Consider the following 15,753-nt stretch of genomic DNA (forward strand, 5'->3'; position numbering starts at 1 on the left):
AGATGATGTGATAGCATTGCAGTACTTATGGGCATGTTTCCCAGAAGCAAAACTGTCATCCCTGAATTAATTAGCTACACTTCCTATACCATATGAAAAAAAAAATACAGTGACTCGGAATGGGACTCAGTGTGAGCAGGGGAGCTACCAAAGCTGATGAACATGAAGGGTGAAGACAGAGGCATTTGTTTTCCAGCTGAAAGGATTAAAGTGTAGATATCTGATTCTTCTCGGGATTCACAGCCTTGAAATCTCTTTTGGAATTAAGTCTTGTAAGACTCAGGAAAATAAGGATCACTCCATTGTAGGTAACCTCTCTGCTCTTCTAATACAGGTAGTCTGGCAACTAGAGCACCACCTATGTGTAACACCACCTAGCCTGTGTGAGGCTGGTTGAAGGACATCATCTACCTTCTTGCTTAATTTCACTTATGTAGCCACAGTATAAGCATGACTCTCAATCAGGACGAGTATGGAGAAGGAGGTTCGTGGCTTTGGTCTTTGCTCCAGAGGGAGTTTTAATCTGTTGTCAGTAAGTGCTTTTTTAAACACTAGTGATGGAACCTTGTCTAAGGCAATAGTTACTGCTTGGCTGAAGTTTAACAGGGCAAGATTTTAAACTTGCTGTATATATTGCTTTAGTTAAATTGATTTAGCTGTATCAAACTGAACCAAATTAGGTGTGCTTATAGCTACTTAATTTTCTTGTGTGAATTTATAGGTGAAGTTGAACCAATATAATCGGGCCTAAAGCAAGGTCTGAACTATCTGCAGAAGCTGTGTGTTTTGAGGCTATTGCTGCAATTGCTTACGTGCATGTACATCCCTCCTCTTTTTTTCATTCATTCTACTCTCTGTGAGAGGCTAACCTCCCTCTGTTCTCCTATCTCTTCCTTCCATCTATTTTCTCCTTTCCGTTTCTTCTGATTTCAGTGATCATCTGGCTGGCCTTCAGTTCATTCTTTGCAATGATCTAGGTTTAAGTAGTAGAATAAGAGTTAAGCATTGTAAATTCAGTTTAGGTTACTGAGCAGTGACTTTTCTATAAACCAGAGTCTGATTCATGATAGATGGCTGTTATGATCATAGTACAAAATAATTGCTTGAACTTGCAGTTTCTATCTTTAAACATAAAGTTGTTTGCTCAGGAGTCTTGACTTTCTACCAGTTTGCAGAGCATCTTGGCTGACACTGTTCTCTTACAGTGCTACCATCTCTGCAAAGAGGCTAGAAACATGTAAGTAGCTACATGTTGTCATCTTCTTTGATCCTTTGATTTTCTTATAAATAATACATCTTCCTGAATCACTGCTGCTCATAATAAATTAACAATATTTAAATTGGTGCTGCATCTGTTGAAGACCCTGACAAATCCCACCCCACTTGTCTCAGCTGTGGAATGCTGTTCTTGGATATTCTCCCTAAAGTATTTGTGATATGTGGAACTGTTGACACCAGTGAAGCAAAGATGGTTTCTCTACTTCATTGTTTGGTGATCTTCATAGGAAAACTCTAGACATGGCTACTTACTGTTTCCTGTGTGCTAAGTTAAGTATATGTACTTAACTGTGGTGGCCGTTTATCTAAAGCTCTGCCTGAAAGGACTTTGAGCCACACCATCCACATACCTATGGAAAAATTGACCTTGATCTGCAGGAAAAAGAAGTGAGGAAAGCAGAAGCTCTTATTGTAGTGGTCACAAGCAAAGATATGTGAAAATAGAGGTATGAACACATCTGTTCCTAGAACTTGTAAGTATCAAAGCAGCATTACAGTTCTCAGTCAACAAATTCAGACTGGAAAGCGATATAGAATAAAGCTTTCAGGCTTAGATACTATCAGTCATTCTTCTGTTTTTCACAGATCATTCACGCCAGCCTGGGACCATAGCCTTACTCCAGTTACCAAGGTAAAACCTGTAATTTATACTCAGTCATGATGGAAATAGGAAGTATTCTACATGCGTGTGTAGTTAGTCTTAACAACTGTGTCTTGTCCTCTGTCTTCAACCAAAAAAAAAAAAGGCTATCTGATTTTAATAACTGCTTTGTTAAGGCTTTGCTTGGTGAAAATCATGATGTATTTAAACTTTCAAAACATATATACACCATCTATCCTATTCCCCATATCATTCAATAGTTCTATATCAATTAATAAAAATAACTAAAATGAATCTACAAGCCAAATCCTATTTACTCACAAGAGCATAAAGCATTACCATGTCTGACTATGGCATAATATGCAAGTGCACCTTCTTAAAGCCTTTTTCAATCATATGGCATCTAAACCTGCTCCGGTAGTTGCTTTTGTGGCAGGCTCTTCAAAATCAGCAGACAGTGCATCTCTTTCATACTCTCCGACCTGCCACTAATGCTTGCACCTTTTCTATAGCACTATCACAAGTATTGTATAAAATACAACATACTCTAATAACAATAGGAATGTTTGGTTCTCTGATATCTACATTGCCAGCATTCTTTGGTGTGTTCTCCACCATCAGCCTGTGTTGATTGAGAGAGGTAATTAAATCTTTCTTTAGTGGTCTCCGAGTATGTAGTCTAAACTTAAAGCCATTTAAGATTTTTTTCTGGCCATATGAGTTCTTCAGAACTTGGCCTTCTTATAGAAAATGTCAGTTGCAAGAAAACGTTGAGTAAGGTGGTCCTTCATGTCCAGGAAGGAATTGCTGATGAAGAGAAGGAGGAAGAAACTGATTAAGTAGTTGATTAGGATTGGGCATGTACCTTAATCTTTGGACTGTGGAGTGCTCCCTGGAAGCTTTCCCAATTTACAAATAAAAAAACCCCTATTTCTCAGGCGTCAGCTGCTGAAAGGAAATCTGAAATGTGATTGAAATACTAAAAATGGATCTGTAAATGAGTTGGGGTACCAGTGACTGTTGTGAATCCCTAAACTGTGATACAGAATGAGATTATTAGCCTTTAAACACATCTTTACTATCTCTAGCAAAGAAGGTTATGTTATATTAATAAATTCTGAGGCAGCATTATGTTGATATTTCTAAATCTTACTCTATTAAATAATGTTGTCCTGAATTCTGTGACCTGAAACATTAGGGAAAGGGAACTTGTTTTTGGTGCATTTTGGTAAACAACTGTAAGAGTTTCATAACTTATTTGAGTGGGCAATGAGACCAAAAAAAGAGCATCTTTCGCAACCAATGAGTAAATATGGAATGCGCATCAGGTGTGTACCAAGGATAGATATTTTGGTTAATATAAATTTGCCTTTAATTTTAAATTATCCCTGTTGTGTAATGAAGGCACATGCTCAATACAGCAATGTGATTGAGGAGCGGGATCCATCTGACATAAGTGTAGTCTGGAGTACTTGCGTTGGGGAGGTTGGACACCAAAAACGAAAGTATGTCATAGAGAAAAAGTTTTTCTTCAAAAAGCATATTGGGTGTGACAAGGATCACACTGCTGTCCTGTGCACCACAGCCCCTCGGGGAGGAAAGGTGGCATGGACAGATCTACAAGGAGGTATTGTAAGGGCTGAAGAGAGAGAGGGTGCTTGGATTTTTAGGAAGGAACAGTATTTGAGCTGGATATTTTTACTCCCAGCAGCCTTTGGCAGAAGGATTGCTGACATTATCTGTACGGATAAGGTGTGTTGTGATGTACTCCACAGTTGTGGTTCTCCAGTTATTAAGACTAGAGGTTAAGCCAGAACACATGCTTGGATTTATTTTGCTTGGCCTATCCTCCTAGATCATATTCTTGTAACCAAAGAAAAGAACTGTAGGATCAGGAGAAAGAATGGGACTAATGTACACCTGGGTCTTGCAATGATATGGGGCCCAGGCATGGCTTTGACACACAACCCGACTTTGGAGTTTGGGAAAGTTCCCAAGCGCCGTGGCTGAGATGTAGCCCTACAGGACTGGTTCCTAAATCAAAGCAATTGCTAGTGGTAGCATAGGCAGAAATGGCAGTGATTTGTCTGCACATAATAAAGCTGTGCCAATAAAACACTGTTCAACTTATTTTTAAGTGACCAGGGGAAAAGGGTGGGTAGTGAGGTGGCAAAGTTTCCTAATCAATTTGTTTGTGATAGTAAAGAGGAAGTTAGACTGTGATGAATTGCCAAAGGAATTTATAAGACTGGGCAAAAAAAAAAACAAAACAGAAAACCAAAAAAACAGCAAAGGAAATGTGACATAGATAAACATTGTGATGCACATAAGTAAACACAGTCTTAGCTTCACAGATAAAATTATGAGCTTTGAGCTGAATCACACAAAAGTGAGACCTTAGGATCTCAATGTTTCCATATTATTATTATGTATATCTCAGTATTTCCATATTATTAGTATTTCCATAAAAAACATCAGCTCAAAGCTCAGCAGTCAAGAAAGCAAATCTATATTAGGAATTACTAGGAAAGGATTAGAGAGTGAAACAGAAAACAGTTTGCTTAAACTAATTGTTTGTCCCCACCTTGTATTTTCTGTACAGCTCTGGTCCTCCTATTTCAAAAAAGATGAATTAGAATGAGAAAAGGCTTAGAAAAGAGGGRAAAAAAAAAAGATAAGGGTATCGGCAGCTTTTGTACAAGGAAGGACTGAGTAGAATAGTCTCCTGGGGATATGATAGAGATATACAAAATCTTGAACGGTATGGAAAAGTGGGATCAGGATTGACTGTTTTAAAGGCCAAACTCTAAATCTTTGCCCAAATCTGTTTCTTTGGGGAGAATTTAATCAGATTAGAAAAAAAATTTGTTAAGGAAATTTTACTTGATTGCTCTAGAGGCAGGACTGATTGGGGACACGCTGATTTAAAAACTTATACCCCTGTTCAAAGGATAGCTAAAAGAGCTATAAATGAGCAGTACATACACTGTGAAAGGCCGAAAGAAAATGAAGAAAATAAAAGGGAAACAGAAGACCTATAATGAGTATAAATAAGGTCAATAAGAACAACTGAAATGTTTTAGGATTGGAAAGAATGCCAACAGAAAAATTGGTTTATTGTGGGAGGGATGTGGTAATATTCTCAGTAGTGATCTAAAAAGACAGGAGAATTGGGGGATATATCTATTATATTATGTAATTGTATCATAGGAAGTCAACAAAATAATTTCCAATAATGGACACTCAAGGGGTTGCTCTTTTAGTAGCTGTTAAATTTAGACATTTTTAAATTGGCATGTCCAGATAATTAGTTTCAACAGAGCTGTCCAATGAGCTTCCTGGATCATTAATGTTGATTTTTGATAAGCTCTGAAATACTGGAGAAAGAAGACAAAAACTGGCTAATGTGCCAACATTCAAAAAGGGTAAAAGGCATGACCTGGATAATTACATGTCTGTCAGCTTGACATCACTTCTGGGCAAAATAATAAGGGACCCAATTAATAATGAATTAAAGAAGTGTTGTATAATTAGTGCCAATCAACATGAGTTACAGGAAAATCAGACCATGCCAAGCTGGCTTGATGTGTTTTTGATGAAATTAGAAGTAGTGGTTGATAAAGCTAAAAGTGTTAATATAATATACTTGAATTCTGTGAAGAATAGACTCTTGTACTTCCTGGGATTTTGATTCAGAAACAGAAGTCTTGTGAAATCAAGCAGCTACAATTTGCATGTATTACATGTATTAAAGGGTAGCTCATTCTTAGGTGTGAAAATGTCAGTGTAAAATAAGAATCATCACTGAAAGGATACATTTCTGTTGCACTCTTCTGCTTTCTCAACCCAATGGCACTTAACTTATCAGCATCCGAAGGAAACCTGTGATAGTTACTGCTGATTTGCTGAGGATTGAAAGGGTGAAGGATTGGTATTTAACAAGGAGTAAACCCTCTTCCTTGAGGAAGAGGATTAAGCAGTGATGCTGCTCACTGCCACTTACCCAAAGCTGGCACAAAGCTGAAGGTTTCAGTACGATGAAATGCAGAGAACAAATAAAATGCAGTCCATATTTGTAGAAAAAGAGGTATTCTGTGAAGTGACAACTGTAACAAGCTGGGTTACTTTTTTAACCTGTGAGCTGCAACCTTAATGCTTCAGGTAACATGAAACATTGACTATTACATTGTACAGGGGGTTTTCACAGATAACCAGATACCTATGATTTTCCAGATCAATTCTATGTCTTAAATAACTTTTGTGAACTTTGGAGGAATAAATAGAGATGTTTTGAGTAGGCATATGCTTCTGAATTTGGTGTTAGCACATTTATCACTTGAATACTGTGTCCAGTTTGAGGTCTACAGTTTGTTAGTTAATGCGGATAAATTACAGAAGGTTCAGAGAAAGCCATGACACTAATTACAAGAGTAGAAAATATGTTGTGTAGTCGAAGATTTAACAAGCTTCATTTCTGCACTTCCTCATAAATGAGGTTAAGGGATGACTTGATCAGGGTCTACCAGTACAAATCTGGGAAGAAAACTTTGATAATGGGCTCTGTAGTTTAGCTAAAAAAGATAAGATCTTGTGGCTGGGAGCTACAGTCAGGCAAATTCAGGCCAGGAAAAAGGAGGCTTCGCAGTGGGTGTCATGTATCAAGGATTGCAGTAGATTCTGCAGCATTGCTGACTCTATTTTTAAGGCTGGTATAATTTTCTAAAATATGATTTAATTGAAACAAGGCTGTAATCTGGAAATGTTTATGGGCTGTGTTATAAAGGTAATTAGATCATTGCAGTGGTCCTTTCTCAATCTATAGTAATTAAATATGTATCAGGCCAAAGAGACACTGGTTCTATTGAACAGTGGTGGTGGTGGTAGAAATGTGTTCCAGCCCTTGTTCTGAAAAAGGCACAGAAGGGCCTCGAACTTTGTTTTCCCACACAAATACTCCAGTTGTCTGAGGGATGGAGGCTTCCACTGTGGTTTCGCAAAATCTGGCTTTGTAGCAATGTGGAAAAAGACCAGATCTCAGATCCTGATGCTTATCATGGTGTGGAATTGTCATTGACTGGTCAGTGCTTAACAAAGCTATACCGACTAAAATAAAAATTTCACCTTTAGGATACAGACAGTCAGAGAATTTGGCATCTGATCTCACTTTTTCAGTTAAGATGACAGATCTGTGAACCCTCATTACTTTGGGGGAAGAAAATCAAATGTGCTTGCATTCAGATTTTTGTCCTGCCTTCCAAAGTCTACTGTAATTTTATTTTGTCAGTATGTCTTTGGTAGTGGTCCTGATATTATATCTGACTCTGGAATGAAAAGGCTTGCAGTTTTCTGAGCTTTCCTTGCCCTTTTAAAATGCCACTCTAGGGTACAGTTGCAACTCAAGTTTTCCCTGTTTTTTGGCAGAGCAGCTGGCATAGAACATCTAATCATGTGTTGGATAAAAGCATCCTCATGAACAGTCACAGAATAAACTGTTTACTGTTTAATATGACATTTATGCCAATTACTATAAACTAGAAGTCCTAAAATTAAGACATTTTGGAGGAGCCTAAAACAATATTAGGTAAACCTGTGCATATCAGTGAAAAAGAGATCTATCATTGTTAATGCTAAGGATAATTAGAAGGGTTTTTAAAGTGTATTTGGAACAAAAAATCCTTGGTAGTTGAGTGGCCTACATTAAAGAGAGAGAAATGCCAGTAATATTCAAAAAAGGTAAAATATTTAATAAATAATGTCCTGTGATTGGAAAGCATGTGTATGATATATTTATAATATGTGATGGTGAAATATGTTCTACTCCATAAGTAAATGGAAAGGATATTAAACACATTCTCAAGATAAATTAGGTGTTTTAACTTATGGGACTACATAACATGTACTAAACAGTTTGAAAACAACTGGCTGAAGAGCTTTCAATGTCACTGGTATTGGCAAACCTAACCTCTTGGGACACGGGCAGGTTTTCAGAAAAGCTGGAAGAAAGCTGATATGCTAATATTTAAAGATGGTAAATGGAAAGGCTGTTGAATGCATCTTGCTGCTGATTCTTATTGTGTCTTACTCTATTAGAAGAAAGAGTGATTAGCATCTGGAATTTTGCCTCAATGAAGCTTTTTATACACTGTATCCTATAACCTCTTGGTTTTCTTTTGGTAAGATACACAGAATGAACCTTTATTTTTTTGTACTTTCAGCCATTTTTCAACATCTTAAAATGATTACCTACACTGAATATAATAACTTAGCATTAGCTTCATTGCTACGGCCCACAGAAATTAAATAGTAGAGGGGGAATCTCCTGTACTCACAAGGCTCACAACCTGAGTGTCTGCTATGCCCCCTAAATCTTCAGTTGTTGCTTTTTAGGATGCAGTTCCTGCCCTATAGATTTTGTCTGTATACTAGGTCTTTCCCTGAATGTACAACCCTGCATTTGATTATATGAAATTATGCTGAGCTTAAATGGGTTCAGCTGAGTGGTTCCAATCGCTTCCTAAGCAGTGCTGTCTCTGTCTTTTTCACTTCTCTGCAAATATTTGTATAATCAGACATGGTTTTATATTTGTTTCTGAATTGCGGATAACAATTTTGACTGGTGTCAGCCATTGACTAATGAGAAACATCCTCGTTTGACAGGAATTTTTCCTCATTTGTAATAACTTTTTGAAATCTGCCACCTAGCTATTTCTGAATTCATCTGGTGATAGAGGTACAACAGTGATATGAACCTTTTCCTGATGTCCCCAGTACATTTCTGCTTACTGGCCTTATATTTTATTTAACTTCTGGATTTCTCCTTGTCTTCTCTGTTCTTTAACAGTTTTGACTAGTTTGTATAGACTATTTTATTCATTCCCTGTTTTTTGCTGTATGTTGTATCTTTTATTCCAATTGTTTTATGAGCGTATACTTTGAGTTATTATATAGTTATTTATAACTATTATATGCTATTCCTTTATAAAGTTGGCTTTTATCCAAAGTTCTTAGCTCACTGAAAAGTGCTGAAAACTTCAGAAGAAAAAATAATTGTTCTTTTTCCCTTTGATTTTCTTCTTTTAAAATACTGCTGTGTGTGTGTAGGAATCCCCCAAAAAGGATTTAAAAAAAATTTTTTAACTTTATGCAGGCGAAAATCCACATTTTTCCACTTGGGGGATAGAGTTTTTCAGTTCTCAAGTTTCATTTGAATTCTTGAAAAATAAATTGTGACACAGAAGTATTGGGGGGCAGGGGGAAAGATTTCACTAAGAAGAAATTTTTTTCAGTCTCTACCCAATATTTTAAGAGGATTTTTCCAGCAGTTCTAGTAACTTTTCTGTTTATTATTTAATGAACAAAACAATGGTTGGCTTCTCAAGGTTGCTAAAGTTGTTAAGTTTATTTGGTGAATTTAGTCACTTCCACGTTTGAAGTTGTTGTGAACTCTGTAACCTGCAGTATTGCTATTGGAACAGAAACAAATATTTGGAAATAAAATGTGAGAATCAAGAGACTCAGTCTGCTGCGCTGTGCTCACTCAAGTCAAAGAGGAAGAAGCACATGAAACTTCCTGTCTTGAAATTGCCTATGCTTCATCCAAGGTATTTTGAATTACCTGACTTCCGATGATGTATCTGGTTGTAACCTAAGAAATATTTTCTTCTGCTTTCAAAAAGGACACTAACCTTCATACCTAATGCTCAAATTCCTGTTTTGCTAAAATAGCTTATCTTATTAACCTATGATAGTTTCTTGGTAGGTAACATATCAATATTTTAGGGAATTTCCATTTCATTCATCTATTCATTTTGCATGCCGTCCTCTCTTTTTCTTCCTCATGTAACTGGATCAAATCAATATATTTGGAACCTGAAAGGAAGCTGATATAAATCTAGTGAAATGTATGATCTGAATACTTTCTATATTTCTGTAAAAAGCATTTCGCAGCTTCCGTCTTCTTGCTCACCTTCATTCGGTGCACTTCATACAATTACCTGCATGTGTATATGCATGCAATAAGTAATGGTTTCTCTTTGCCCTCTAGAGTTTATTTGGCATGCCCCAGGGCTTTGCGAGTGTCTGGGAGCTCCATAAGCAAAGTAATGCTAAGTGAAGGAGGAACCAATGTTCACTGTCAGGCACAAATGATGTAGGAATACATGCTGTATAAGAATTTATTAGTCTGAAGCTTTCTTGGGTTTTTTTTGGCCTTGATAGACTAGTTAAGGTTCTGTACCTCTACCGTGCTAGAAATCACCTTTTCTATGAATTGTCTCTGGGGTGGCGGGGGGGGGAAGAGTTGTAGGAAATGCCTGTTTAATTTCATTTTACTCTCTCATCCAGAGATTGCTGTGCTCTCTGGACTATTTCTGGTTTGTTTTTTCTGGTCTAGGGATCACCTACTGTTTTAATTAATTAATTAAGCTTGAACTGGGGTCCTAGATCATTTTGCATCTAGATGAATGTCAAAGTATCTTCAAGAAGAGTCAGGCTACTTTGTGTGTGGGTGTTTTCCTTCTGGGTGCATGAGTTTCTGCTGTTTGCTGGATCATGGCAAAATGTTGGCAGGAGGATGGACAGGGCTGTACAATTACCTTGCTCTGCCAGTGCAAACTCAGTCGTGATGTAATGAGCCCCGGAGCCAGGCCTTTGGTTCTCTGGCATATATGCTAATAACCGGGCTATTATTCCAGTAAGATAATATTATGATTGAGGCAGAAGCACAGATGGTGATTTTTGGACTCTCAATACAAAATCTTTTGTGTGTGTGTTTGTGTCTCCCCTATAGGAAATATAGATGCCCAGATTAGCACTGTGATTTCAGGTCTTGGAAAAAGGCATGTAATTTTTATATGTTATAATATTGAGCATTATAAAGTCCCTTTGGATCCTGCCCTAATTTTCTAAGTAAGGTCTTATGTCAAGAAAAGTGTAATCTTCCCTTTTTACTTTCTGTTTTGAGTACTTGATACCAATTAAACGATGGCACTGGAGTGCATGAAACAAAACTATGTTAACTGGTCATTAGGTGAGTATAAGCTAACTGTATTCTTAGATCTGTTTTTATTTATCTCTGCTTCTTACTTCTGCACTATCTTCATTTACTCTTATTCACAAAATGAGGGTTTCTGTATATGGAGATTTGTAAAATATTTTTTACAAATACATGGATATTATTCCATGTTGGTAAATCTTAACTTAGTTGCAAAGTGAACATGGTGCAGTAGTTTGTTCATTGTGAAGGAAGGGTGAAGAAGCCTTATCTCATGCAAGTAAAAGTATGTATGTATGTGTATTAAGGAGGGTGGAAAAAGTTGGATAAAAATGATTTAATACTTTTTTTGGGGGGGTGGCTTGACAGTGAAGCCAAGGAAAGTCACATTGTCAGCTCATCACTCCCAACCCTGTGGTACTATCTGAAGCATTTCATGTGTCATTCATTACAGCAGGCAGAGAAACACTAAAATGTGGTTCACTTTAGCAGTGAGCTTCTTTAGGACTGTTTGGTTAAGTGACTTAATGGCTTATTCTTAATGTTCTTTTCTTTTATCTTGAGACCACATAACTCAAAATGACCAAAAATAATTCGAATTCTTCTTGGCAGCAGGTCACCTGTGAAATATTTTCTGTCCAACTTTATTACTTTTGAATAAAAAATGCCAAGAAAAAAATGTGTGCGGGTGTCTTTGAGCACATACAAGACTTACAGAAATATACATCTTCTGGGAACAATCTGTGGCCCTTTACAAAGGTTACAAAGAAAAACTATTTTAATTCATATAATCTGTACCTCATTATAATCTGTTCCACCTTAAAGGTTCGGGTACTTAAAAATAAATCTTCACGTAACCCACTGGTAAGTGACACGAAAGCAGAAGCGAAGGAGAATTAGAGGCAGTGGGCCTTACTGGGATAGAGAAAAAAGTAGAGAAAAGAGAGTTAGTGAATATTTTGGGAAAAGAAGGGGATTCAGAGGCAGGGAATTTCTGGAAAGAATATACTTTGGAAAAAATGTCTTATATTGGTCAAAAAAATATAATGCAATCAGAGGCTAAATCAGGTTTGTGGGGTTTTTGTTTTTTTGTTTTTTGTTTTGTTTTGTTTTTCTCTCAGCTAGCTTGTGGGCATGTGTGAAAATGTGGTGTATGCTAATATTCACTACTAAGTTTTTGCTCTTCAGTAACTATAAACTGTGCGCTTGCAATGTTCAATGAAATTCCAGTATTGCCAGTGAGTGTGGGCTAATACTGATGTGTCATCATGTCAAATATGCTATGGCTATTTGATATTCAGAACAAGTGAATTAGCATCTGTCCAAATTTTTTCATAGTGCAGAAAATATCTATATGTGTTACATGGAGGACTTAGGAAATATTCAACACCAGATACAAATAGAAGAACTTGGGAACTCTATTTAAAAATAAAATGCCTCAGAACTGCCTAGAAGGATAATTGTATTCATTCTTCATACATCTTTTAAACTGTATTCCCAGGAAAGATATATGAACAGTCAAAATGAACATTTTTTGTAAATAGAAGTTGTCCAGAAAAAAGTCCCTTCTTGGGTAAATTGCAGTTTTGTGCAAATACAGAGAAAGGGGCAAGTTCAAGGGTGGTGGCACCAGTCTTGGGCTCTGTAATTGGGAAAATCAAAGTTATTAGTCCCTCTCTGTAAGACTCTGATATAACAATATTTGGACCAAAATTCATTACAGAAGTTTTGTACAAAAGGAAGTGAATCCAGGCAAAACATTTATAAGGTGACAAATCGCAAATATGTGCTAAGTAATTCTTTTCTAGCTTCAGGGTTTTTTTATTAGCCAAGCAAAATGAAACCTATTTATTAGTGTTTTGTGGTCTGCCTATTAAGAGAACTGGAGAGGCAGCAGGCAGCTGCTAGAGGCAGAGCAGGGGGTAATGCACATTACTCAAATCTGATCCTGAGCTTGACTGTTAGACCAGTGTTCTCCTCTTGTACCCCTCTCTAAGATGCAAAACATCCTCAGACTATACCAAAATGAAGCAACTTGTTTACATTAAAAAAAACAAAACCCCTCTCTATGGATTTGCTTTAAAGCTGTTCCTCTTGGAGTTCACGCCTTCTTGGCATTTTATCATCTATTTCAAGGATATAAATAAAAAAATCAATAATGAAAGCTTGAACAAAAAGAGTCTAGCCATGAACTTGCCAAAAAATAATTCTGCCACTGTTAACAAATGCCTTGCTTTTTATAAATTATGATGTCAGAATGAGAAAGAGCTTTTGCCACTCGTGCAAAAAATGTGCTCAGATTTGGCTAATCTGGGAGATGTGTTAGTGGCTTAACATACCTTTGGCCTACAGGGATGTGCACTGGTCTTGGTGAGAAGCTTTGGTTGCATGTCTCCTGCTCATTACCATTATTGCTTGTTGACATCACAGCGCAAGTTAGCCTTGTAGGCCTTGTGTTTTTCCCAACCAACGCAACATACTAAGATCTCCCACATTTGTTCAGAGAGAGCGCTAGAGGTGGAATAGATTACAAATGTAACCTCTGTTTGGGTTGGAAAAAAAAGTCCTTATTTCTGGTCCACCTAGGTTAAGTGCTTGGAAATTATTCGACTGTAGCTTATATTCTACAGAGCATAAACTGCCTCGTTTGGTATTGTTTGGCAATGTTTTGTGACTTAAAGGGGAGGGATACAAGAGAACAGCGCTCTTGCAGTCCAGGTCTGGATCAGATTTGAGAAACCTCAGCTCCAGCACTCAGGTGCTAGTGTGTTAAATGGGACAAAAAAGATGGTGATCGTTTGGAGGTTTTTACTGTCTCATGGCTGCTTTCCGTAGCTTGCTTTAGAGAATATAGTCTGTAACAATGCCAAGGGCCTTATTAATAGTGATAGATGTTCTATCTCTTCCCCCTAATCTACTAGGCTAATTAGATCGTTAAGGGAGGAAGTTAGTATAATTAGGTCTTGGCAAAACAGCGTGGATTTTTTTTTTATTACTTTATTCTAGGTGCTTGCAAGCACCTTATTTAATAGCTTTTCCAGCACTTTTCCAGGGATCAAAGTAGGGGTGGTTCATACAAAATTCCCTACATTGTCTTTTTTTAAATTAAGGGGGGGAAAAAAGTGCAGAGAGACTCTGTTTGTCCTCTCTGGTCCTTTGCGAGTTCCCAGGATAACTGATACCGGTTAGGAGATTCCTTTGGCCAGTTCCTTAAGTGCTCTAGGATTAATTTCCTCAGGCCGTGGTGACTCAACTATATCTGTTTCCTTTACAAAGAACATATAACCTGTTCTTTCTGTATTCTAGCTTGCATCTGCCTTGTTATTGAAACTGATCTCATTAAATACATGGTCACAATTTATCTTTGCTTAATTCTTCACCATAAAGAAGCTTTACACATTGCCCTTCTGATACTCTCTTGACGTGCTTATGCTGTTGTTGCACATTCATCTTTCATTACGTGCCCCTAACACCACTTCTTGCATAACTCCTTTTAGGGGGCAGACTGTTCACTAAAGATTTCTCATAATTGTTGTATCTGTACCAAAAGCTCTTACTTTATGCAATATAGCCATGTTTACAAGAAATAGTTTACACCTATGCCTGAGCAGACATCATCTGATGCTTTCTTGGTCTTGGATTGTTTTGGAAACAGTATTTGTTCTAAGCTCATATACTACTTTTTCCTGTGCAAGTTTACCTGGTTTTGGTGAAATGAAACAATATGTATTGCCATGACCCCTTATAGGCATGCCTGTCCAAGAAGGATACCAAGGAGGTATCTTCTGAACAGCCTATGGGAAAAGTAAAACTGTAATGAGTGGATGGAAGTGCCATTTGGGGGCACTGTAGTGATGCAGAATGTTAAAGTGGGGGAGGGTTATTCTCTTATTTCCAGGTACAAGCATGATGTGCAGGCTCATTCCTTGGCAGGCAGCTCACTGGTTACTTTGGAGGCAGGCCCAGAAGGCTCTTCTATTAACACACTACTTTCCATTAATTTTGGAACTATTTTGCACTCTTTTGCTAAATGCCTTGTTCTCTTCCTGTGTTCCCTCCCCCTACAAACACAGGTATGGCACACAAAAAGGCTAATCTCTGCTTCTCGGTCCCAGGTAGATGACACATCAAAGCTACCGAAGGCTCTATGCCTCTGACTGGAAAATGGGTAGGTGCTGTATAGGGATAATCAGCACCCTCTTCCCCCCAGTTTTATCTTAAATCATGTCTCAAATCTGTGTTAAAACCACAGCATGATATTTTTATTTTCCATTGAATATACTTTTTTTAGTTGTGTTGTAGTTCTAGATCCTCTTCTTATTTCTATAAGGTTCCTGGAATATTGCTAAGATTTTAGAGTCTTTGGAGTCTTGCAACAGTGAGTTCCAAACTTCAGTCTTATATTTTGTGGGTGAAAGATTGTTTCAGGGGTTTACGTTATCCATTTTTAAAATTCTTGACTGCCTTGTTGTGAGAGGTAGAACAGAAGCTCTGGATATATCTTCTGCAGTCCTTCACAATTAAAAAGAGAATAGATAGATGTTCTATATTCTAGGTTATCTATTTCTTGACCTTTTAAAGGATGCTTTTGACCATTTCTTTGAATAAATTTCACATTGCTATTGTGAGTAGTAGCTTTTGATATTTTCCAAGTGGAAATGCCTTAGGCTGTAGAAGTGTCTTTTTAATTGTTCCAGGAAATTTCATTCATATACTGCCAAGTTAAATGGTGGTAAAATTGCCTTTCTTTTGAAATTGCTTTTCATTTGTCTTTCTCAGGGATATCCAAACWGTCTGTCAAAAACTGATGAACAACTGAAGATTCCGGGTTGTGCTACTGTTGAGGCAGTAACAGATACTGCTGCAACAGTCAGAACTGCAG

The 15,753-nt window shown here is 37.3% G+C and overlaps 1 long non-coding RNA gene across 2 annotated transcripts; it reads left to right on the top strand.

Moving 5' to 3' along the window:
* Nucleotides 1–122: 122 nt before the first annotated feature.
* On the top strand, nucleotides 123–11,501 carry LOC112971810. 2 transcript variants are annotated; one of them, XR_003255469.1, is made up of 4 exons: nucleotides 123–532; nucleotides 1,393–1,751; nucleotides 1,864–1,909; nucleotides 9,338–11,501. It is a non-coding gene; the product is annotated as an uncharacterized LOC112971810 (long non-coding RNA). The 2 variants fall into 2 exon arrangements; XR_003255470.1 differs by having other exon boundaries at nucleotides 123–484.
* The last annotated feature ends 4,252 nt before the right edge of the window (nucleotides 11,502–15,753 follow it).

The sequence above is a fragment of the Apteryx rowi genome, unplaced genomic scaffold, assembly GCF_003343035.1.
Source record: "Apteryx rowi isolate R43461 unplaced genomic scaffold, aptRow1 scaffold_458, whole genome shotgun sequence".
NCBI lineage: Eukaryota > Metazoa > Chordata > Aves > Apterygiformes > Apterygidae > Apteryx > Apteryx rowi.